Here is a 25,958-nt window from a genome sequence, read left to right on the forward strand (position 1 = left end):
ATTCTTAACCTCTTATTCATCCTTCTTTGATATTTTGAATCATTATAATGCTCCCATTCTACGGCATCTCCCGGCATGTCGCTTGTGGATGTCAATGATCCCACGGTACCTTTGAGACAGAGGTCATTGTGTGTCAGGACTCTGACCTTGTTCCAAATTTGTCCCGGTTGAAGGCGACTTCAGCAGCACCCTGTGACGAAATGCCAACCCAATCAGGGTTATAATTCCTGACTATGAAACACTTGAGACTCGTTCTGCATGTAAGTGCAATGTCCTGCTTTTGGGTGATGCGAGAGAGGAGAAGAGAGAATGAGAGTCTCAAGTGCAGCCTATGGCTGCTGGTTGCATCATTAGTTGTGACGCGGCAATGCCGCTGATGCAGTGTCTCCCTTACCAGTACACCGGTACTCATTTTGCCCACCTCGGAAGGATGACAGGCTGAGTCAACCTCCTGGTGTATATTAATTCAGCGGCCAACGGGGCTTGAACTCAGGACCCCAGGATCCCAAGCCACCACCCTAACCACTAAGCCAACACGAGGCTTAGAGTGAGAGAAGAGAGAGAGTGGGAGAGGGGAAAGCAAAGAGGGAAGGGGTGGGGAGTAAGGAGAGGGAGAGAGAGAGGGGGGAGGGAGGGGGAGAGAGAGAGAGAGAGGGGGGAAGAGAGAGGGGGGAGAGAGAGAGGGGAGGAGGGAGAGAGGGGGAGGGAGAGAGAGAGGGGGGGAGAGAGAGAGAGGAGGGAGGGAGAGAGACAGAGACAGAGACAGAGACAGAGACAGAGACAGAGACAGAGAGAGAGAGAGAGTCCCATCCGTGGAAAAAGTTCAGTTTCGAGCTTCTTAACATTGATGTTTCACGAAGTAAAGGAAAAACGTTTGGCAGCTTTATTGAAGTGGAGCTTCAGAGCATGGCAAGTGTGTGTACATTTCGCACTAACCATAAATAATGGCAGTAAGAAGAAAAACAACAATGGCAAGCTTTGTTCTTCGTCGTCAGCTGGGCACAGCGAGCCTGTTCAACCCCAAATGGCCTCCATATGACGAGTGTGAATGAGTGTAACAGCTGGTGCCAGGCCGATACACCTGTGTGCTGCACACAAAAGGCAAGGCCTTACCAGCCCGTGCTCGCACCGCTTGGTAACAGGATTTCCATTGGCTCTTCTCCAAGGCAGAGCAGCCAATCATGGAAGGAGCCTTGAGCGTGGCGTCCTTGTGAGGCTGTTTGATCATCCCGGTGGGAGGACGCTGCATGACCTTTGACACCGGTCCTTTGAGACTGTGGCGGCAGTTCCTTGCCTTTCCCAGACCCCTTGTGTGAAAGAAATAATAATAAAAAAATGTTGTTGCTCTAAAGGCTCATATTCACACTTTCTGCTTTAGCTGTTCATTGAAAACCAACTGCTGCAAGTCCAACATGTCCCTGTAAAGTTTTGGTCGCACAGAAAGTGGAACAATGGATTGAAATAAAATGTTTAAAAAAAAAGTCTCATTATTTCCAAGCAAACCGAACCACGTAATGCAGGTGGATAGGACTCACAGCAGCAGGTAGTTTTCAATCCAAAATGGTTATTTTGTGTTGTAATATATTGTGGACTCGAAAAAGGTTTAAACAAGCAAGTGTTGCTTGAAGGAAGCTTAATCCGTGCTTCAGGCATCTTACTACGTCACAAATATAAATAAATATACAGGAACACAGAACAGGGTGTTTCTTGTGCCTTCTTATCCCCCAACAAGGAAATAACATTCTCTATTGTTTATACGTTACATCTTACGTGGAAGAGATTATGATGGAAATGAATGGAGGACCCCACAGTGGAACGGCCAGTGATGTCAGAGGATAAATGGGACAATAGATATATATATATATATATATATATATATATATATATATATATATATATATATATATATATATATATATACACATATTTACATAAATACAAACACATATTTACATAAATACACACATACATACACATATATACATACATACATACATACATACATACACACCTACACAAAGGTGGATATTTTGAAACCTGGGAGGGTTGAATTACACCTTCTGAAACCCTCATATGGATGGAGATAACACATACACACACACACACACACAAACACACACACACACACACACACACACACACACACACACACACACACACACACACACACACACACACACAATCTTCAGAACTTTAAATTTACATCCAAGTTGCACTAACCAATTTTAATGTATTCCTCTATAATTACCTTCTATTAAGAAATGAAAGTGATCTTTTTGACCATTTCAATTCAGGTGGATTAACAATCAGGCCATTTATAACTCTGTACCGGCTACGAACATATATATATATATATATATATATATATATATATATATATATATATACATATATATATATATATATACATATATATATATATATATATATATATATATATATATATATATATATATATATATTCTGTAAATGCATTACAACCTTTGGGTTCGGAGTGCACCCACAAAGTGGGATATCATGTCCATGGTGGAATCAATAACAGCTCGCGGACACATACCGCGGCTTGGCCTCACATCTGCCAGGGATAGCGAGGGATTCATGTTTGGGAGAGAAAGAAGAGGGGAGTGGTGGGAAAGTGGTTGAGCACAGTGATCGCCTGAAAGTGAGTTATTAAACATTAAAAAGTTTTTTGAAATTCTAAAGGCAAAAACGAGTTGGCCTAAAATAAAGAAATATATATATATATATATATATATATATATATATATATATATATATATATATATATATATATATATATACTCACACACATATCATACATATGTTTAAAGCAGTAATTATATGTTTGCAAGCCCCTTCATAGATCCGTAGGCTCATTTAAGGATGTTTACGCAATGAACCAACACTTTCATGCTTTTTTTTGAGCCATACAACCGGTTTTGAAGCTTAACACCAATCGGTAAAATGGCCCTACAGGAGTGGTATTTAAACAAAATAGCAATTTTACCAAAAAATGTTGGGGTTCGTGGATATAAACTTGCCGTTTAAGGAATTTGATTAACATGCGTTTTATGAACTTCCTTTCAGGTACATGCCATGTACCATTTCATTTGCGTACCCCGATGAATTTCTCTCGAAACAGTCCTATCGTGAATCGTTTCACCCAAGGGGAAATTTAAAAATAAATCACAAACGCAATTGGCCCAGTAAGCCTGGGAAAGTCTCCTTGACTGGTTATACTATACAGTACAAACACCTCGGCAAAACACACACAATAACATATTAATTGCTCAGAAAGGAATATCACTGCAGGATAACTTAAAAAATATATATAAATGTATATATATATATATATATATATATATATATATATATATATATATATATATATATACATTTATATATATTTTTTATATAAATATAAATATATATAAATAAAATATATAAAAAATATATATATAAATAATGTCTTATATTTATATATTTTTTTATATAATATAAATTTTATATAATTATAAATATAAAAAATATATAAAAATATATAAAAAATATATATTTATATATATATAAATGTATATATATATATATATATATATATATATATATATATATATATATATATACATACATTTATATATATTTTTTAAGTTATCCTGCAGTGATATTCCTTTCTGAGCAATTAATATGTTATTGTGTATATATATATATATATATATATATATATATATATATATATATATATATATATATATATATATATATATATATATATATATATATATATATATATATATATATATATATATATATATATATATATATATATATATTGAAAATCAGATTAACGAAAATTGCATTCATCAATAAAATCTACATTCATCATTGAAAATTGCATTCATCATTCATCAATAAAAGTTCAATATATAAAACACAATGAGTATTTGTGCATTTGTGCATGTTGTGTATTTGTGTGTTTGTGTTTGTGGATTTGTCTGTCCCCATTTCATAAGGATGATTTAAGTGGGGTTTTAAAGGCTAATCTTTGAACACGACTGTATTTTCACTACTGTCTATTTTTCATTTTTAAAAAACCCGAAAAAAATATTTCATAAAAGAGTAATTACGTCTCTTATATTGGAAATGTAGACAGTGACGTGCAACCGGGCATCAACGGCGGTGTACAGAAACTTTTTAAAAAAAACAACAATAAATACAAGGCGCAGGGAGGTGAAATTTGCTGCACATGATGTGCAACACGTGCAGAGTAAAACGAGTGTTCATTTATGTTCGTAAGGTGTCTAATAAATAAAGAATATAAAAGCACACCTGACACTAAGCCGAGGCTTCAGAGTTTAGCATGCTCATGAGACTGCACCGTCAAAATGAAACATCTCAGAAGATGAAGAAAATAGGTTAACATTTGTACATGTAGTGTTTTAAAATAAGGCTTCTTGCTACGAACATCAAAACATCATATCTTCCAGTATTTTTGAATATTTTGAATAAAATAATTCCAACCCATCATTTTTAATGGGCTTTTATACGAGTGCATATATATATATATATATATATATATATATATATATATATATATATATATATATATATATATATATATATATATATATATATATATATATATAGCATTATATTAACTTGTATCAATCATAGCAATATCAAAACAAGTTGCATTTGTTTGTACAGCATATGTGCAAGACATTATTTATGATCCACCAAACTATTAAAAACGTTATCAATCTGAGAAATTTGTTCATGGAAGAGGAAACAAAACGGTAAATCGAAATCTATAACTTGTGATTAAAAAAAAAATAAAACTACATGGTCAAGGCTCATGGAAGAGATAGATGGAAGTATATTCAGCTCTTCAGTTGCATAAAAACAAATGCTGCATTGCCCTACTTATTTATTGTACGCTATGCTTCCTGTTGCAACTGCAAAAAGAGCAACCAGAGATTGCAGACCCTCGCCCGGACTTGTTTTGTGTGGTGTTTGTATTGTTAAGTGTGGTATATGCTGTGTGGTGTTTGTGTACTGGTGTGTTGTGGAATTAAGAATAGACATCATTTTTTTTCCTGTGGATCAATTTATCACAATATGACCCTCAAAACTTTTCATACTGCGAATGCAATTATGACATCATAACGAAGGCACCTATGACATCAGAAAAAAAATCACACTTATTCCCCATATGGAGTACTTTCCATGTGTGAAGTTTCATTTTTACGTTCACCGCAGGAAGAGGGCTTTGTTTTTATGTCTGTTTGTTACTTGCAAAATCGAAGATTTTTCAAGTATATTGGTTGGTCGATTTTGTTATTCTGTCTGTTTGTCTGTCTGTTTCTCATCTGCGGGCATTGCTGGATTAACCATTAGGCAGACAAGGCATGTGCCTTAGGGCCAGCCAAAAATTCGGGCCAAAAATTTAGGCAACTTATTATTATTTTTTTTACATACAATTCTTATTAGTCTGGTAATATATCGCATTATCGGCTATGATAAACTCAAATTTTCGTTATTAACTGTGCGAATGGCATTCGTACTAGTACAACTCGTCTCGTGCTATGGATCTTTTGATAGATCTATCACATTATAATTATGATTGTGTTTATCCCTACATTGGGCGTCAGTCTATCTCAGCAAATCAGAAGAGCGGTTACATTACGGCTTTAGAAAATGAGGTCATTGGGAGTTCGGGATTGTCCATCGTCTGATATAATCATAATATTCATATAGATTGTGTCATTTTTTTAAATATGGACAAGCAGTTTTCGTCAATTTTTTTAAAATTTAAACAAATTGTTTCAAATTTCTAATCTTTTGTCTGGGGTCCATTTCCATGAGCCCGAGATCTAATTTAAAATTTTCAGGCCATTCTCTAAAATTTCAAAATGTGCCTGAGGGCCAGCCGAGGCTTAATCCGGCACTGTCTGCAGGTCACAATTTTAAACAGATCTTCACGAAACTTCACATGGTAGAGTTTGTCATAAGGAAGAAGCATATTGTTTTTGAAGTCGAAAGGTCAACATAGGCCAAAGGTCATCAACGAAGGAGAGATTTCTAAAATCCTAAATATTCATCCGATTGACTTGAAATTTGAAGATGATTTATACTTCACGTCACTGAATTCAACCAGTCAATTATTTTTGCGGTCAACATGGACCAAAACGTCAACATGGGCCCAAGGTCAACAACTCAGGTGGTATTTCCAAAATCCTCAATTTTCATCCGATTGACTTGAAATTTGAAGATGATTAATATTTCAGGTCATTCATTTCAACTAGCCAATTATTTTTGAGGTCATAGTAGACAAAAAGGTCAACATAGGCCAAATGTCAACAACTTAGGTGAGATTTCTAAATTCCTCAATTTTCATCCGATTGACTTGAAATTTGAAGAGGATTTACATTTGATGTCACTGAATTCAACCAGCCAATTAAGTTTGAGGTCACTATAGACCTAAAGGTCAACATCGTCCCAAGGTCAACAACGAAGGTGGTATTTCTAAAATTCTCAATTTTCATCCAATTGACTTGAAATTTGAAGAGGATTTATATTTCCTGTCACTGAATTCAACTAGCCAATTATTCTTGAGATCAACATGACCACAAGGTCAACATAGGCCCAAGGTCAACAACTAGGGTGGTATTTATAAAAGCCTCAATTTTCATCCCATTGACTTGAAATTTGAAGAGGATTTACATTTCATGTCACTGAATTCAACCAGCCAATTAAGTTTGAGGTCACTGTAGACCTAAAGGTCAACATCGTCCCAAGGTCAACAACTAAGGTGGTATTTCTAAAATTCTCAATTTTCATCCAATTGACTTGAAATTTGAAGAGGATTTATATTTCCTGTGACTGAATTCAACTAGCCAATTATTCTTGAGATCAACATGACCACAAGGTCAACATAGGCCCAAGGTCAACAACTTGGGTAGTATTTATAAAAGCCTCAATTTTCATCCCATTGACTTGAAATTTGAAGAGGATTTATATTTCAGGTCACCGATTTCAACTAGCCAATTATTTTTGAGGTCAAAGCAGACCAAAAGGTCAACATAGGCCAAATGTCAACAACTTACGTGAGATTTCTAAATTCCTCAAGATTCATCCGATTGACTTAAAATTTGAAGTGGATTTACATTTCATGTCACTGAATTCAACCAGCCAATTAAGTTTGAGGTTAATATAGACCTAAAAGTCAACATCATCCCAAGGTCAACAACTAAGGTGGTATTTCTAAAATTCTCAATTTTCATCCGATTGACTTGAAATTTGAAGAGGATTTATATTTCCTGTCAATGAATTCAACAAGCCAATTGTTTTTGAGATCAACATGACCACAAGGTCAACATAGGCCCAAGGTCAACAACTCGGGTGGTATTAATAAAAGCCTCAATTTTCATCCCATTGATTTGAAATTTAAAGAGGATTTATATTTCAGGTCACTGAATTCAACCACCAATTATTATGAAGGTCCACATTGACCAAAGGTCAACATAGGCAAAATTTCTAAAATTGTTAACTTTCATCTGATTCACTTGAAATTTGATGAGGAGTTGCATATTTGGTCATTGAATTCAACCACCAATTAATTATTTTTGAGGTCAAATTTGTTTCATGGATATTGCAAGTATCATGCTCTGCATGACGTCTTCTTCTTGTTTGTTTGCTTGTTTGTCCACACAGAACTTTCGTGTTTTTCTCCACAAACGTTTCTTTTGTCACGTGGTGTGGCAGCCATGTTGGAAAAACTGAAAAATATTGGACCTCTGTATCTTGCAAACCCCACCAAGAAAAAAGTTGAAACTTTTCACAAAGCAAATACTCGTGTGGAATGAGTGTCATTTTTTTAGAATGTCATAGGTGCTTTTTTTCTGATGTCATAATTGTATATGTAGAATGCTACATCCTATCAATATGAAAAAATTAGAGGGTCATACAGGGACAAAATGGTCCATAAATTTTTTGATGACGTCATCAGTCACGTCATTTGGCAGCCATATTGTTTTTGTTTCTTTTTAATCCTTCAAAAATCTTCTTCCCTGAAATGGCTGAACAGATCGAGGTGAAACTTTTCACATATGACTGTCTATCCATGAGGAATAAAAGCTTCACACATCTGATGTCATAGGTCACATGGTTTGGCAGCCATATTGGATTTACCTAAAAACCTATAAAAAATCTTCTTCACCATAACGGCTGGACAGATCAAGAGGAAACTTCACACAAATGTTCCCCAAAAGCATTCGTGTACAAGGTTATTAAGAAATTATTGATGTCACATGGTTTGGCAGCCACATTGAATTTAAGAAAATATTAAATAATGTTTTATCTTGAACCGCTTAATCAATTGACGTGAAACTTCACAACTGAGATCCAGTAGTGATGGGAATATATGTTTTAAATTTCACCTTGATTGGCCACATGGTTTGGCAGCCAGAATCATTTAATTTTTTGATCTGAGTTCATTTATTATTATTGTTATTATTATTTTTAATAATCTCACTTGGTTGTGCCTGGATGGGCTTGAGGGTAGAAGAGTAGCAGTTGAAATGTGACTCCGATCTAGGTTCTTCCTGATGACTTCATCTTTTTATTTTGCTTGTTTGGGTTCCTTCTGATGACTCCAATGCAGGACTGTTCCTATTTGATCTTCCATTTGATTAGAAATTTAATCCATTTTAATCTTATTCTGAATTCAATTGTGAATTAATGAAAAACATCATGGGTCAGGGTCAGGTGTCTGATGAAAGCAGGATGTCATGGCACCCGGTCATCACTGCCTGCAGTTTTAAATTGGTAGTTGTAATTATGTCTCTTATAATTTACGTAACACACCAGTATAAAGCCTGGTGTTGGCGCAGTGGTTAGGGCAGCGGCTTAGGATCCAAAAGGTCCTGAGTTCAAGCCCCGTTGGGCCACTGAATTAATACACCAGGGGGTTGACTCAGCCTGTCATCCTTCCGAGGTCAGCGAAATGAGTACCAGTGTACTGGGCTGGTGTATACCCCAGTTAGAATAGGTGTACCATATCCCTGTGTCGTAAGAGGCGACCAGGGTTGCGTCAGGAAGGGCATCCGGCGTAAAACATGTGCCAAATCACTATGCGGATCATACGGATGATCCGCTGTGGCGACCCCGAAAGGGAGCAGCCGAAAGAAGAAGAAGAAGAAGACCAGTATGCAAGCACCACACAAAATACACCACACAAAACGACACAAACACCACACAACACACCACACAAAACAAGGCCTGGCAAAGGTCTGCAATCTCTGATTGCTCTTTTTCTTGTTTTCCTTGTTGCGGTTTCGGAGATACAGAGGTTCAAAGTTTTTCGATTTTCCAACGTGGCTACCACACCACGTGATCTACAACGTCATAATTATCATAACAACAATCTACATATGTGGTTGCACCAATTGTGAAAATTTTGGGCCAATCCGACAAGCGGTTGCAGAGAAAAACACTCATGTTCCGTGTGGACAAACAAACAGACAAACGGTCCCAAATGCAATTCCCTCTCCTCTGGCAAGGGAACTAGAACGGCACTTGGTAGAGAGCACACCTCTGCCAAGCTGAACAGTTTACGTTTTGTATCCCACTGATAGGCTGGATCTGGATCTGGACCTGAACCAAAATCTAATCGGCTTGTTCTTGTTACCTACCGAACTCTTCCACCAAGTTTTGTGAGAATCCGTCTCGAGCTTTTTTAAATTTTATGATATTTGTCATTTTTGGGCCATCACTCATTGGTGAAGAATCACTTAAAACATTGGTGAAGATAGAGCCACTGAAATCTTTTCTTTAAACTCTTCTATTTGGATCCGGATTTGGATCTTTACCAAAATCGAATGAAGTCATCCTTGTCACACATCCAACGTGTCCACCAAGTTTCAGCCAAATCCGTCCATACCATTTTTTGAGATAGCCACATGATGCAGGTGATGTGCACAAGCTTGGCCCTCGTCTTTCATGAAACAACTGGCTCGGCCTGACATTCGACGAACGTTAGGACAGGAATTTGTAATTTCGCCATTGTACCGGCAATAGCTCACCTACTTTTCACGAAGGACACCGTGGGATACTGTGAGATACTGTGGGACCCTAAACCTGTACCAGCTAATGCCAGCAGTTCGATGGGACACCCAGTGTTGCATCCATCCGAGATACAGTACACACATTGATGAATCATCCTGCCTGTGAAACACCAGTGTGACAGTTTTCACTGGGTTGAAATTCGAACTGAGAGCAAACAGCTTCGAGGGGAGTTTGCATACCTCTAGGCCATCCTGCCAGTCACAAGCTTGGAACCTTTTTATTGCACCAAAATCAACTTACTTCCTTAACTCTAATCATCGCAGTCACTCAGTCATCAAGATATGCTGAATGCTGCTGAAAGAGCAGTAATGTGGCTGCAAATGTCTGATCACTTAATTTATTTAACAAGACAGAGTGCCTTCCTTTGTGAGAGGTGGTTTATCGTCACTTGGTGGGAGACCTCATCATTCGATGATAACAAGAGTTCCTCCCAAACAGCAGATATGTTTTTTTTGTGAAACATGCTGCACAGGTTTATCTTCGAAAACAATCCTTGTCGTGGACTCACTCCACTTCTTCTTATCTGGACCGTATTAAGGGGCCTTGATGGATTGCATGCTAATGTCGTTCACCCTTTCAGGAACTGTATACAACCTACACAAGCTCCCGTATCTTCTTCACCATCTCATATAGACCATGCCAATTAACCAATGTATATGTATGCATATATGTATGTACATATATATGAATACAAATAAATATATATATATATATACTGTATATAAAAATAACTTCTTATTCTTCTTTTGGCTGCTCCCATTAGGGGTCGCCACAGCGGATCATCCGTATGATCCGCATAGTGATTTGGCACATTTTTTACGCCGGATGCCCTTCCTGACGCAACCCTGGTCGCCTCTTATGACACAGGGATATGGTACACCTATTTTAACCAGGGTATACACCGGCCCAGTACACTGGTACTCATTTCGCCGACCTCGGAAGGATGACAGGCTGAGTCAACCCCCTGGTGTATTAATTCAGTGGTCCAACGGGGCTTGAACTCAGGACCTTTTGGATCCCAAGCCACTGCCCTAACCACTGCGCCAACACCAGGATACTGTATATAAAAAAAATATATATTTTAAAAAAGTTTTTAAAGAAGAAGGAGGTTCTTCCAACCACAACAAAACTCGATGTACTCCGCTAATTTGAGCAATATGCAAGAGCAGACCTGGTCTCAGGCGATGTTTCACCGCTTAACAGCCGGCTTCCTCAGGCCAATCGTCCAAGTGAACAATAAATAGTCAATAGTCTAATAGGCATGGACCATCCTGCACACACACACTACTGCGTAAGATGCAATTCAAATTAAGTAATTCTCTCCTCCAGCTTACTTGCCAACATCAAAACCATGACAAACTAAAAGGGCACTTGATAGAGCACATACCTCCGCCACGCAATGCCTGATCCAGAAGAACATATCAGGCCAAATCAATTTTATAAATATTATGCTTTATATCATTTTTGACCTTTTCTCTCAATGGTGAAAGAATCACTTTAAAATTCTCCTGTCCGGATCTGAATCTTCACCAAAATCTAATCAGTTTAGTAGTATTTGGACAAATGGATCGAATCTTCACCTCGTCACACACCCAAACTGACCACCAAATTTCATCCGAATGCGTCAACAACTTTTTGAGATATCCTGCACACAAACAAATAAACAAACAAGAAAGATGTTAAGCATCGCACGATACTTGCAAAATCCATAAATCAAATTTGACCTCAAAAATAATTTGTGGTTGAATTCAGCAACCTGATATGCAAGTCCTCTTCAAATTTCAAGTCAATCGGATGAAAATTGAGGATTTTAGAAATCCCGTATAAGTTGTTGACATTTTAGTCCGCGTTGACATCAAATGTAACTAGAGAGTTCATGGAACACCTCACCCTGCACAATCTTGAGAAACAAGGACATGGGCAGGGTCTGCGAGCGGAAAATGTGAATGGTCGAGTTGACGTAAAGTGCCGTAATATTTTGTCCAAGTACTGCTAAACGGAAGGGTTTTGAAAGTGCCAAAAAGGTGATTTGTGTTCTCGTGTTCAAGTATGTAATTCAACTGAAATAAAATTAAGATTCTAAAGGTTGTCGGAAAAAAAAAATTGTTTGGAATGATTTTCAATGTTGTTTCACCGCCAAACAGGCAGACAGAGTAAAAAAAAAATTATCTCACTCCTCTGCACATTTGTGATCGGGACAAATTCTAATTCAGAGACAAAGTACTGCTGAACTACAGGTTCGTACCCCGATTCATGGTCCAATTCGTGTTCAAAACACTACATTTAATTGAAATGAAGTTGTTCCGCAATCATAATCTGACATTTGTATGCGGACAGACAGACAGACAGACAAAGTGAACCAATTGCTTAACTCCGTTTTTGGCTTAACTCCGAACACGTGTGCGGTAATGAACGCCTTATGCATTTTTCTAAAAGTTAAAACTCTACTATTCCATGATTATGTTAATTGGATACTTTCTTCCTGGAAGTTTAGTGCTGATAGTTGGTCGGATAGTGTCTCTGTGTCTGTCATCAAACTCTTAATTTTATCTTTCTTTCATTGGTGAAGATTCTAGTTGCAAAATAATCCGTTTTCTACTTTATCGTAGACTCAGATCGTTCCTCCTTTAAAGGATGCAAAGTTGTCTAAATCTGTTAACACATGGCCTCTAATTTTTTTTTCATCAGCTCCATCTGCTCTCGCAGCCTTCCAAACCCACCCCAACCCGTCCAAGGTGCTCGCGTTCTTCCAGATACCCCCTCCTGGTTAAGCTCCAAAGGTCTGGGTTTTCCACCCACCTCCACTCTTTGTTTCTCTTTTCTCCCGTTTGTGGAACTACCTTCTGGAGACGGTTCAATACCACGATTACCTCCAAGGGCTTCAAACAAGCAGTGCACTGCCATCTGATGTCATCATCCATCCCTCACCAAGATATTTTCTACACCCGCTCCGCTTAAATCTAAGTCAACCTTTTTCGGTGCAACTTGCTCGTTTCCCCCAACCCCTTCCTCTCTCTTCTCTTTGCCGGTTCGTTCATTCCCTTATGCTTGTTGTGTCCAACTGTGACCCCCACTGCTCCATGCATTTCCTTTTTATCCACTGTCACCGTGTTCTTCCACGAGCCTCGATTGTGTAAACAAGGAAAAAAAAGTTGAAAGTTTAAAGGGAATAAGTTTGCATTTGGAGGAAGCTTGGCATTGCAAACAATGACTTACATTCCGCTAACTTATCCCAGTCCCTTTGCCAGGTTGCCCAAGCCAAAAGGCTGCAAGTCCAATCCACCCCCCACTTCAAGACCAAGCAAGCCACGCCATCCTCCCCTTCTGTTAAAAAAAAAATTCACACCCCAATCACACGCCTGCGAACCTCAAGCTGAAGTGATGCACACAATGGCTCAAGGCTTGGCTATTCCCAGGCCTGGCAGATGGGAGACGGCTGTCTAATCCAGAAACCCTCCTGCTCCCTCCCTAAAACTTCCCTTCCCCCTCCTTCCCTGCCATTTTGCAGCTGTCCGAAGCCTCGCCCGTTCAGAAAGCGAGTCAAAGGCATGGGGCGTGCATTGAAGAAGATGGGGTTGGTGGGGGGTTTAGGAGGGGTTGGGTGGGGAAGGGAGGGATTGAATATGTAAGGATAGTTTTGGGGGTGGTGCTCTAGAGGGAATGTTAACTTCAGGAACCAGCTCTCAAATGATTTCATCAGGCAGTGTGACCACGATGCAAGCCTGTTTATACTTTGCTCTTCACAATCATCAAATTGCCTTTGCCTCTTGAAATTTTCCTTCTCATTGTCTTTTCATTCTATTCAGGTCACAAGTTGCGTTTGAAGAGTTGTAGTTGGTCGGTTCATAATGAGTTTAATCCTGAGCAGTGTTGGTTAAATCTTGTTGAGATATTTGTTTCTCTCCAGAAAAACCAAAAATCTGCAAATACGACGCAGGTTCAAGAAGTGAGTGAATTTAAAATTGCTCTTCCCTGGGTTTCAAGGACTAAGCAAGATTACTTTACTGTTCCAACCCTGGGCAAATCTTGTCTTCCTTTGTTGAAGAAGACATCTATCTATAATTCCAGCATTGTGTGTGTGTGTGTGTGTGTGTGTGTGTGTGTGTGTGTGTGTGTGTGTGTGTGTGTGTGTGTGTGTGTGTGTGTGTGTGTGTGTGTGTGTGTGTGTGTGACCGCTGTTTCTCGACAACCACTGGTCCGATCTAATTGAAACTTGCCAGGTATATTGCTGGGGACCTGAGGATGTGCCGTTTAAAGGTTTCATATTAATCGGGCAAGTACTTCCCAAGTTACGGCTATTTATTTACCAACCAATGACAAGACATGTTGCTGCAGCCATTTATTTACCAACCAATGACAGGACACATTGCTGCGTGGGTGTGGCCGATGGGGAAGAGAACCTCAGACGCGTTCCCCATTACGGGTTACAATGTACAGACTTCCGGATAGTGATGACACTGTATTCTAATAATTTCTCTATTTCTTGTGCGCATTTATAGATAAACACAATGCCCGAATCCAGTCGTCGTTTACGAGAGCGAAGGAACGGCCTGTGTGTTTGTTTGAAAGTTTTTTTTTTTCCACGGACGTTTTTTTCTCTCTCTCTTCTCTTCTCTTTGTGTTTTTCCTTGTGATGACATTGCGAAAAGGCAAAATACGTTGGCACTAATTGAATAATTGGCCATTAAAACTAAATTGCGAATAATTAATCGTAACTGCGATATGCGAACTTCCGGACAGTGACGACTTAACTCCCGGACTTCCGGATAGTGACGATTTACTGTATTCTTTCTCGATTTTTTCTCACTTTATCGATTTACTGTATTCTTTGTTTTCTCGATTTCTGTACTTTCTCGATTTCTTTCTCGATTTTCTTAAACACAATGCCCCAATCTAGTCATCGTTTACGACCGCGAAGGAACGACCTGTGTGGTTGTTTGAAAGTTTTTTTTTTGAGGGGGGGAGTTGCACGTACGGTCATGCACGTACAGCCACGCACATATGGGCACGCGAGAGTGAAGGAACGGCTGTGCGAGTTGTTTCTGGCAAGCGGTTTAAAATTATTATTATTTTTATTATTTGTTTTTTTTGCACGTACGGCCACGCATGTACGGGCACGTACTAGTGTTTAGAAATTGGACAACTTCATGCTCTAATCTATAGAAACACACAAGAATGTTGTGTCATTAGTGGATGAACATGGCTAGATTGGTTCCTTTAACAAGATTAAAATAAAATAAAGTAATAAAAAACAAAATGAACAAAGAAATAAATAAATAAATAAAATAATAAAAATAAATAAATATATGTATTAAAAATATATATATAAAATAAAAAAAACTTAAATAAGTTTTGCATTTTCTTCTTTGGATCTTCTGTTGATAAATTCATATGGTGTTGATGTCACGCAGGTATGATGGGCTGACTGGCCTCCACCTGTGTCTGATTTCCTTGTAAGATGTTCATTGCATTCTAACGTCACAAAATTTCCTGATATAGTCACCATTCAATGGACAACGAAGAACTAGTCTTGCTGGTGAAGGATAGTGTCCATCTGCATTGGCGGACAAGTGGAACAGTGGATGAAATCAACAGGACGTATGTACACTAACCGCTGTGGGGCTCTGATGAAGGGTTAACGCCCGAAACGTCAGCTTCTTGCTTCCCCCTGCGGCTAGCATACCTCAATCATCATCTTGTTGATTTTATTCATTGCCATGCAATAGTACTTGCTGATTCATGCCCACTGCAGGAAGGGAATTAGACAGCTCTTTGGTGTTCTGGTCTTTTAATGACGCTTTGCCTTGTGAAAACCCCAATGACCGCCTGTCGTCAAACCGAACCTCCACTCCCTGCTATTAGCCAAACCTTGCATTAAAGTTTGGATGTATCATCTTCAGATATTGCATGATACAGCAGCAGAAGCAAAAACAACAAAACAATACATATCGAGCCAAATGTCCAGTTAAAACCTCACGGGTTAAGACTGAGGCTTTTACGACCACAAAAGGTCTCATTGAGGAAAGTTTGTCAACACGACATACAATCCTTAAAGGTAAGTGGTAAGTCACACCTGTAAAGGTAAGTCGGAAGTGTTAGCCAAGGTTCGGCCTGAAACGAGCAAATCAAGGTTTGGTAGAATGTATTTACCTTGAGGTGCCGATGACTTCCAGCATTAGCCATTCATCAGAACAAAAGAGGTGAACGACATATATTTAGGTCACAAGCTTCCACAGCCAATCAAGGACGCACAAGAGCAAGAAATGGCTGCTTGCCTCAAAATTCATTCAAGTTGCATTTTCTGCTTCTTTTCCATTCTCTTACAATAAATTGGAAGGTGAGAAATTAGATAATGATCACATAGTAATTCTCACTTTTAAAATAAGTTTTGAATATCACATGATAGTAGGGCAACTTAGCATAACAATTGTGCATTTTGTGAGGAAAGCACCAAATTTGGCACACTAGTAGCCTAACGTATTATAAACAGATTTGGATATTGGGCCATCTCAAGTTTAGCCGCTGATGGCTGTGGCAGCCATTTTCCACTGCCATCAAAAATTTTGACATGACCCAATATCCAAATCTGTTCATAATATGATAGGCTACTAGTGTGCCAAATTTGGTGCTTTCCTCACAAAATGCACAATTGCTATGCTATATTTAGCTAAGTTGCCCCACTATAATAGTAATTCCCAGTTTTTTGAAATTTGAACTGAGTTTTCTTTTTTTAAGTTCTAAATTTGGTGGTGTTCACCTTGTTTCCTTATAACCTTTATGTAGAGTCTGTAACTGCATTGAGTAGACCCGTCCTACTCTCACACTGAGCCAAACTTATTGATGGGAGTTGTTGAATCTTGAATTTCAAACTTAAGTTTTTTTTTTTTTTAATGATGCGAAATGAAGAATGATTCTGGCTGTCCTAACTGCTCACATCGATCTGTGCACTTAAACAATCCGATGAAATTTTGTCGAAGTGTAAGTTTATCGTAGAACAAAACACATGCATTGATCTTCAAACCGAACTATAAACTCGCAGTGTTAAATGTTCATGGAGCCATTATAACCTTCCAGTGAGGAATAAAACCTGGTGTTGGCTTCATGGTAAAGGAGGCTGGCCTATGATCTTTGGGTCTTGAGTTTGAGCTCCTTTCGTACTATTTGACCAACACCAGGTGGGTTAACTCAGCCTGTCGTCCTTTTGAGCTCGACAAAATCAGTAACAGCTTATTGATAACGGGGGCACTGCATCAGCGGCACAGCTTCCAGAAAATGTGGCAACCAGCAGCTACAGGGTGCACACGAAACAAACAACAACAACAACAACAAATGAGAAATCAAAGAGATCAAATTAATTTTACTAGATATCCTGTACGGAATATTACTCAATTTGTCCCTTACAGTCTCCACATTTTACAGGTTGACAAGGCACCAGAGATATGGAGAGGAATGCTTTGTGAAACGACTTAACCAGACAAAATAATTGGAGGAGTAACTGGGCTTAATGGAAGTTGGCAGACAAAATAAATATTGTGCTTGAAATATTACTCAGTAATTGCTGTTTAAATTACTGCTACTGATGGCTTCCAACTGGCCTATTTCACTCCATTTCCTGGAAATGTCACAAAACATCATTGTTGATTTCTTAGCATGCTGAAACTTGTACCTCTCATACTGATTTAAAAGAAAGAAGAAAAAAAAAAAACTTCCCCCTTCCTCTCTTTGTTCTTTCCCCAAGGAAATTTGCATGCCAGATCATGTGACCAGTCACTCGACGCTTGTTCTGCATCAAAATGAACTCTGGGAAGTGGGAATTACCATAATTCAATAATAAAAGTTACTCTTTGTCAAAATTAGAATGTTAAAAAATAGGGGGCAATACCCCTGCAATACACTTGGTAAGATTAATGATCCCGAGAAGGAGGTCAACTTGGGACGAAATCAGCAAAATGGACAAATTAACCATTGTTATGGACCAGAGTTTTTTTTTAATGGCATGAACAGACTTTGGTATGTCACGGGTGATGAAGGTCGTGGTCAAATTTCATCAAAATTTTGTGTGTGGTTTTGGAGAAGAGTGCAAATACCTATTTGGGAGCCAACCTCCCCCCCCCCTCCCCAATATAACTCCTTTTAGCCCGATTTATTAAATTTCGTGGACAAACTTTGGTACATACCAGGTGATGAAGGTTGTGGTCAAGTTTCATCGATATTGTGAGTCTAGTTTTAGTGAAGAGAGCAAATGCATATTTTGTGGGGGGTCAAACCCCAAACCCCTCCCCTTCCCACCATAGACCACCTTCATGAGTGCAAATTTTTCTTGCGGTGGATGCACTTTGGTACATCACGGGTGATGAAGGTTGTGGTCAAGTTTCATTCAAATGTTGTGTGTAGTTTCAGAGAAGAAAGCAAATACATATTTGGGGGGGGGGGGGTGGGGGCAACCCCCTTTCCCCCAGTATACCCGCTTTGACCACGATTATTTTTAATGACGTCAACAAACTTTGGAACATACATGGTTATGGAGGTTGTGGTCAAGTTTCATCAAAATCGTATGTATAGTTTCAGAGATGGTGCAAGTGTTTGTGGAGGGACGGACAGACAGACGGACCGACGATGAGCCATCCCATAAGCTCCCAAGAACTAAGTTCCAGGTGAGCTAAAAATGAACTTTCTCTTTTAATGAGGAACATACTCCCATATCTGGAATGACAGGATAGCTCAGTTAGTGTACTAACCTTTGGCTTGTCTGATCTTGGTTCAATTCTGGGAATGACTGTAAGCTCATTCTGGTGGTTTGCAGGCATGAAATTCCTCTTAATAAGTATGCTTTGAAAAGAGTGTTTAGCTGGCTGTCTCATATTTTAGCATTCACTAATTTGCTCTGGCCCCACCTTTGGAGCTCCCATTGAGGGGGGAGAGTGAGGGGAAAATCAAGTAGCTACAACCTTTGTCTTATGATCCTTAGTCTACCTGGCTAGTTTGGTTGAGAGCGGAGAAGTCTAAAAACAGAATCCATCGGCTATGGACAGACACCAAATTGTGTGTGTGTGTGTGTGTGTGTGTGTGTGTGTGTGTGTGTGTGTGTGTGTGTGTGTACCTATATCGTTTGTGGGCAAAGTGTGATTTAAATGATGAGTGAATGTGACAGTGGTTGAGACACTGACAGTGGAGGGTGGGAAAGACCTTGACAAATGACAATGTCATTGCTTAAACCTCTTATTATATTATCATACCAGATAAGTGCTGTCATTGCATTCTCAGTAAACAGCACTGACAACGGTGCAAACAACCAATTTTCCATGCATCTCATCCGAGTGAACAACACAAGGTCTTTGATCAAGCCGAAGAGATCACTCCAAGTACTGTCCAGACATGAGCACCTGTGATAAGTCATGAGGGAGGCAGACACGTAAGAGCTTTGAAAAGAAATCCTCATTCTGGTCCACTGAAGTCTCAATCGACCAACCAGCTTGATCACTTCAACATCCACGATGCCTTCCTTGGGTGTCTGAACAGTGAGGCTTATAAATTATGATGTATAGTTTAGTAGTGGGTCATGTACAGTATATATATATATATATATATATATATATATATATATATATATATATATATATATATATATATATATATATATATATATATATATATATATATATATATATATATATATATATATATGAACAGGATGAAACTTATTCAATGCATGTGCAGCAAAAGTGAATAAATCAGAATAATTTTAATGTACATCTGTTAAAAGTGAATGAAGAGGCCAGATACTTATTAAGTGAATTGAAATATATTAAGTCCAATCCCAGCATCATGAGCTACTTACATCGTCATGCCAAACAGGGCAAATTTGATCCGACACATTCTATCAGATCGAATACCGTGTTCATCAATTGTACGATACCTGATAGTGTTGTATGAATTATGTATGATGGGATTCAAAATTCCACAATAACTGTCTGAGGCTTAAAATGGTGTTTTAAATGAATGTTTACGTTTTCATTAAACACAGAACACCATATTTTTCAACCTTGTTGGTTGAGACGTGCTCTGATTGGCCGGTTGGTATCTCAAGAAGATTTGGGCAGACCATGTGACCACATAGACTCACCAAACATGGGGCTCTAAGTTTAAAATTGTGATCATACAGACTCACCAAACATGGACCTTAAGTTTAAAATGTGTCCAGTACAAGATGTCGAGGCACTTTGGATTCCATAAGATAATTTTATTTTCTTTCTTTAACGGCCATATTCCCAACTCATGAGTTCAGCCAGGAAATGCACTTGGTCCAAAGTGTTTCACGAATCAGTTTGACTGAAGGCTCTAAGAGTAAGAATTGGTCATTTGTCCAGGGAGCCGACAATAAGTCACTTACTCTTCACGAAGGACAGAGTGGGATCTTTAACGTCCACCGACTAATGCTGGCGGACACGATTCAGGTGACCCGAGGGAAGGCACACACATTGATCAATCACTCTGCCTGTGAAACACCAGGATTACAGTTTATAGTTGCATCAGGATTCAAACCCAGGCAACACAAGTCAGAGGCCATTGTGCACACCTTTAAACTACCCTTCCAGCGATAGGCTATTATTAATGCTTCGTAGTATATTTTGTTGAATTAATAACATGCTATTGATTAAATTAATAAAAAAAACAAATATCTCTATATATATATATATATATATATATATATATATATATATATATATATATATATCTCTCTCTCTCTCTCTCTCTCTCTCTCTCTCTCTCTCTCTCTCTCTCTCTCTCTCTCTCTCTCTCTCTCTCTCTCTCTCTCTCTCTCTCTCTCTCTCTCTCTCTCTCTCTCTCTCTCTCTCTCTCTCTCTCTCTCTCTCTCTCTCTCTCTCTCTCTCTCTCTCTCTCTCTCTCTCTCTCTCTCTCTCTCTCTCTCTCTCTCTCTCTCTCTCTCTCTCTCTCTCTCTCTCTCTCTCTCTCTCTCTCTCTCTCTCTCTCTCTCTCTCTCTCCACTGGGCCATTGGGGGGGGGGGCAGAAGTTATCTCAGTAAATGTGTACCATGTTGCATCACCTGGTGGTGGTGGAAGAGGGTATTACAATTTCCCTATTTTTTAACCTGGGAAACGTTGAGGTGAAAGCACTCATCACATCAGTAAATATATCCTCCTTCCCTCCCACCACACCCCCCCCCCACCGAAAACGGAGAGGACTGCCTGTCATCACGTGAGACATTTCTAGCGGGAAGGGACCTCAGGACAAATTGTGGGGGGGGGGGGGAAGAGGGCCAGGGATGGGATGTGAAGATGTGAAGATGGGAAGGAGGGTGGGGGTGGAGGGGTTAAAGCACTCAATGCACAGATAAGTTTGTCTTCCTTTCCTTCTTCTTGCTCAAAATGGAGGGGCCTGTCAAAGTGGGAAAAATAATAACCAGAGGGAGCTGGGGACATTGTGTGAGGGAAACATTTCTAGCAGAAAGGGACATGTGGCCGTGGTGAGGGGGGGTGGGAGAGAAGGTGGAAGCTACAAACTCTGAACTCAAGGTATAGATACAACTTTGTGAGGGAAGTAACTTGTGCTACTTGGCCGTGGCCTCAGAGGCTGTTTTGAGTCCGCAAAGTGATGCCAAAGTAATTTTTGGCAAACAGGATGACTAACTGGTCCATCAGGGAAGCGGCGGGTTGGCTCTGCTGGTATTAAATTAGCCTAATTATTATCTTATATTTTGGCACCAACGATGTGAACGAAACAAAACATCGATTTATTGATATCCAAGATGATATTATTTTCACAGATCACCTTTCCTTAAGTTGAATGTGAAAAGAGGAAGAGAAAGCAATAAATGGGGAGGGAGTGCTCGGAAACTCATTTTACGTCCATGTGAAACACAACAGACATGATTCCCTCGTCACAAAGATATCCACCATCTGTGAAAGCTTTCTCTTCCTTAAAACCTGCCCAACCTAAAAACCCAACACCAAATAATGATGCTAAAAATGGACAGTTACCAAGGTAAGTGATGAGTATTACATTCGAGTTGTTGTGTAGGAGTTCACGTAATGCAAACATATATCCGCTTTTTCTTTCAAATAATCGAACATTGGTTTCCCTATCTGAAACTTGTAGGTGGTTGACGTTTTCGATGCGGTTGCAAAAAAAGACAAACTCGCCAACACCAGCAGGCCTGGCCTCATCCCATGGAAACTGTTCCTCGCTCGCCAGGCCTGGGTAACCCCCTCCATCTTCCTGTTCATTCAAGCCTGTATCCTTCTCCTCCGCCAAACCGCACATGCCTGGACGGATAAATGCCTCCCCTTTTAGCAAGCATGCTGCACCATCACAAAGCTCATGCCAATCGCTGATATACAATGGGCCAGATCTACTGATAGTTCTTTCCTTTACTCAAAGAGACTGGCTGGATTAACGAGCGTTGTGCAAAAGAAAGCCATCCATTATTATCATATTGCGATACAACTGTGGGAGCGTGGAGAATTTGCAACACCTAAAACACACACAACAAACGTTTTCTTGTCGAAGAGTAACAGCCAAATTATTGTAAGATTCCTTCCTTACTCCACAATGATTCAACAAACATTCCTCAATGGGCGTTTCTATGTTCCGCATGTAGTAGATAATAATTGTTGGGCCATGGCTGTTTCAAAGCATCATCAACAATCCAACAATTGCCAGGACATGAACACCTCTTTGTATGCTCTCCTGATGCCAGCTGCCTCCTCGGCGCCTTCCAAATGTAACCGAAGGGCGAGTCAAGTGCAGTGATGTTGGTGAGGAGCGTCTGTCCCAGATCGATTTTCTTTTCCTCCTATGATGGGGGCGTAAAGTGAATCGCAAGCATTTGCTCCGAGCAGGGCTCGAACAAGAAGAGCTGCCCAATTCAGCGCCATTATTGAGTTTAAGGGCATTTTTAGGTACTGGAAATATTTTATACGCACGTCACACTTTCTTGCACCTGTGAATCGCAGTCGGCAACCACTTTGCTCTCTAAAGGCCACGTTGTAAGTTTCACAATGCCTGCCTTTTAACTTCGACCTGCAGTTGATTTATATTGCTCCTTCTCTAATAAAGTAATCTCTGTTCGTTGATATTTTGGTATCTGCCATTTTCACAAGACCAAAGGTGAACTATTCACACAAAGAAAAAAAAAAAAATCTTTCATTCACCTAACCAATCTCTAAGCTCAACCGAACCTCGTAGTTCTTTTGCATTTTTCAAACAGCAAGACAGTAAAAGCAAGTCCTGCATATAAGAGAGCCTGAATGTAGATTCAGGTATTCAGGAATTTCCTTGAACACCATTTCTCCTTCCTCCCCTCAGCCTACCTTTCCCATCCACCAATCTCAATTCAGCCTTCATACTCTTTAAGCTGCCACAACCCACCTTGGCCAACAATAAAGCAACCCTGAGAACATATCAAGGAAGCAAATAGCCTGGCAAAGTTTCACTGCTGACCCCGTCCAAGAAACCAACCCCTTGCACTCCCAGTTGGAGGAACATGGACGAAAACATGAGGGTCATGAGTGCAGACTGAGAGAGAGAGGCACGAGGCCAGAGGCTGTCACTTTAACGCCAGCAACCAAGACCTTTGTCCGTTCACGTGCAAAATACTTTGAGACGGGAATAATAACATCTGGGGACTTGCATCAATAATATGGGGACAATAGCTTATTGGTTTGCCAATTCCAGATGATAAATGACATCCAGATCTCCCCCAACTGCTGTAAAAATGGCGTTTTACTCGCACTTTTCCTAATATAACACATCGTACATGACTATATAAGTTTCCTTTTTGAATATAGAAAACTAGCTGTTATAACATAGTGTAGTTTTAAGATTCTGGACTGGTGTTTTGAAGGTTGTCAGTTCAAATGCAGCTGAGGGCAGCATTCTTCAGGATTTTGATTGAAAGCATCTGGAAACAAAGGATCAAGAGAAACATCACATCACTGTTGGACTGTCGATTAGAAAACCACCCCAATGATTCATTCATGACCTTCAGTGATGGAGAAACCTCCCTGCCTGGCTTCATGTGCATACCAGTCGAGGCATCATGGTCGACCCTTAAATATCCTCGGGGCAAGTTGGGATGAGCAGTAAAAAGGCCTTTATGAAAAGGCAGTGTTGTCAATCTTTCTCCATCTGTATCTGATATTCCACTCGATACCATTTCCTTATTTCTCCATGAATTTAAAAAAAAGCAACATGACGAATGCTTGGCTGTCAGTGTATGATCATCAAAAACATTCAGAGATCTATAATTAACAAAGCTGCATAGTGGAGAAGAGATCTTCTCTTGCTGTGTCCTACAAATCCAGGAGCAAAGGCTAAGGGTTGTTTCTGTGTAACTTGTCCACTTTGAAGGCAACAAGTGTCGGTACTTCCAAATATACAGTCTTGTTTTAGAAGCTGCGAACTCCTTGAAGGAATCGCTGGGCATTCCGTGACAAGGTGTGAACAACCAACCCTGGATAGGTTTCCACTCTATTGCAGAGTGTTGTCGGTTAGGATTGGAATTTGGTCAGGGTGCTGGCACAGCAATGACCTCCTCTTGCAAAAGGCTTGGTGGGATGTCTAGTGGCCACCAATGGAGCCAGCAGATGAAACATCCAGCTTAACATCCTTCCCAAGGATGCTACGCTTTGCCTATGAAACACCACGGTGACAGTTTATCGTCAGGTTGAGACACCGAACTTAGACAGGACCGCTCAAAGATGATTGTGCTATTAAAGCACTATTCTGGCAGTCCTCATAATATGCAGTCAATTCCCATTAAGAGGAACAGATTCGTTCATCGAGATACTTTTCATCTTACCAAGCTCATCCTCATGGCACTGGGAAATTAGAGCACTATTCGGCTTCACTGTATTTTAAGAAATGAAGTACTGCACTGCAATATTATTGCTACGCCTAATCATAACACACGATTGACACAAGGTTGTAGGTATTCCAGTGCATTATTGCATTGTCTAGCATGTCAATGGACCTTGTGCAACGATGTCATAAGACCACGTGACTCGTGTACACTCGTATTGGTAATCAAGCTGCCATAACTTATTTTTTAAACTGGACCAAAACCAACCATCTTGTCAGTTGGTATGGCCTGCTGTGTGGCAATAGGATACTCAAATTGAGCTGGAATCTCAGATGGATCATTCTATCCGGTTTCCCACGAGTTCAAATAGGAGATGCAAGTGCATCGCCGCAGCGGAGAGAGAAAACTGGCCACCGAGTGAAATTCACGATTGTGCAGCCAACACCGCTTCAGGTAGAACTAAACATGTAGATGTTCAGGTGGGCCTTATTGACAAGGAAAATTCTTCAATGACAATGATAACAAAGACGGTTTGTTCTCCAGTGCCAGCTTGATCACCAATATGGCGGCGCACACAAAATCACGTGACCTGCTGACGTCAACTGCACAAGTTCCATTGACTGCTTTCATTCACTCTTGCTTGGTACCAAATATAGTGTGTTTTTCAGCAGTTTGGTTTAAGATAGTATCTAAAAACGTGCTGAACGTGATCATATGTTCACAGTCATGTTTGGAAGGCTAAGCACTGTTTTATACTTGAGTCTTCTTATATTCCCATGATGTACCAGCAAACTTTATTTTTTGTAAAATTAATCTTGCCCTTTGTGCAGAATTCCATCCTGGTACGATATCTTTGTGTAAGGGGAATTGTATCGAATGATGCGATTGCTTTCCTTGTAAAGCGGTTTCACAAGTCATGTCAGAGTACCGATTTCGGTTGAGGTTACTAATGTGTTCGTCTGAAAGGTTCAGAACCTAAGCAGTCAGAGATAAACAGTTAGAAAGGAAGGAAAG

General features: G+C 39.6%; 1 long non-coding RNA gene across 8 annotated transcripts in view; it reads right to left on the reverse strand.

The window, feature by feature from the left end:
- LOC147032728 (uncharacterized) overlaps window positions 1-25,958 on the reverse strand; it is a 161,710-nt gene that overhangs the window by 91,401 nt on the left and 44,351 nt on the right. For 5 of the 8 annotated variants that reach the window (XR_015055333.1, XR_015055328.1, XR_015055325.1 and 2 more), the window contains one exon: window positions 2,482-2,575. The exons of 2 other annotated variants lie outside the window; for them this stretch is intronic. This is a non-coding gene — a long non-coding RNA (uncharacterized LOC147032728). Of the gene's footprint in view, window positions 1-775; window positions 1,308-2,481; window positions 2,576-25,958 lie in introns of those variants that run through there. One more of the 8 variants, XR_015055327.1, reaches the window with a different exon arrangement.

This window comes from Eptatretus burgeri, chromosome 2, assembly GCF_056783735.1.
Source record: "Eptatretus burgeri isolate ZD-2024b chromosome 2, Ebu_testis_v1, whole genome shotgun sequence".
NCBI lineage: Eukaryota > Metazoa > Chordata > Myxini > Myxiniformes > Myxinidae > Eptatretus > Eptatretus burgeri.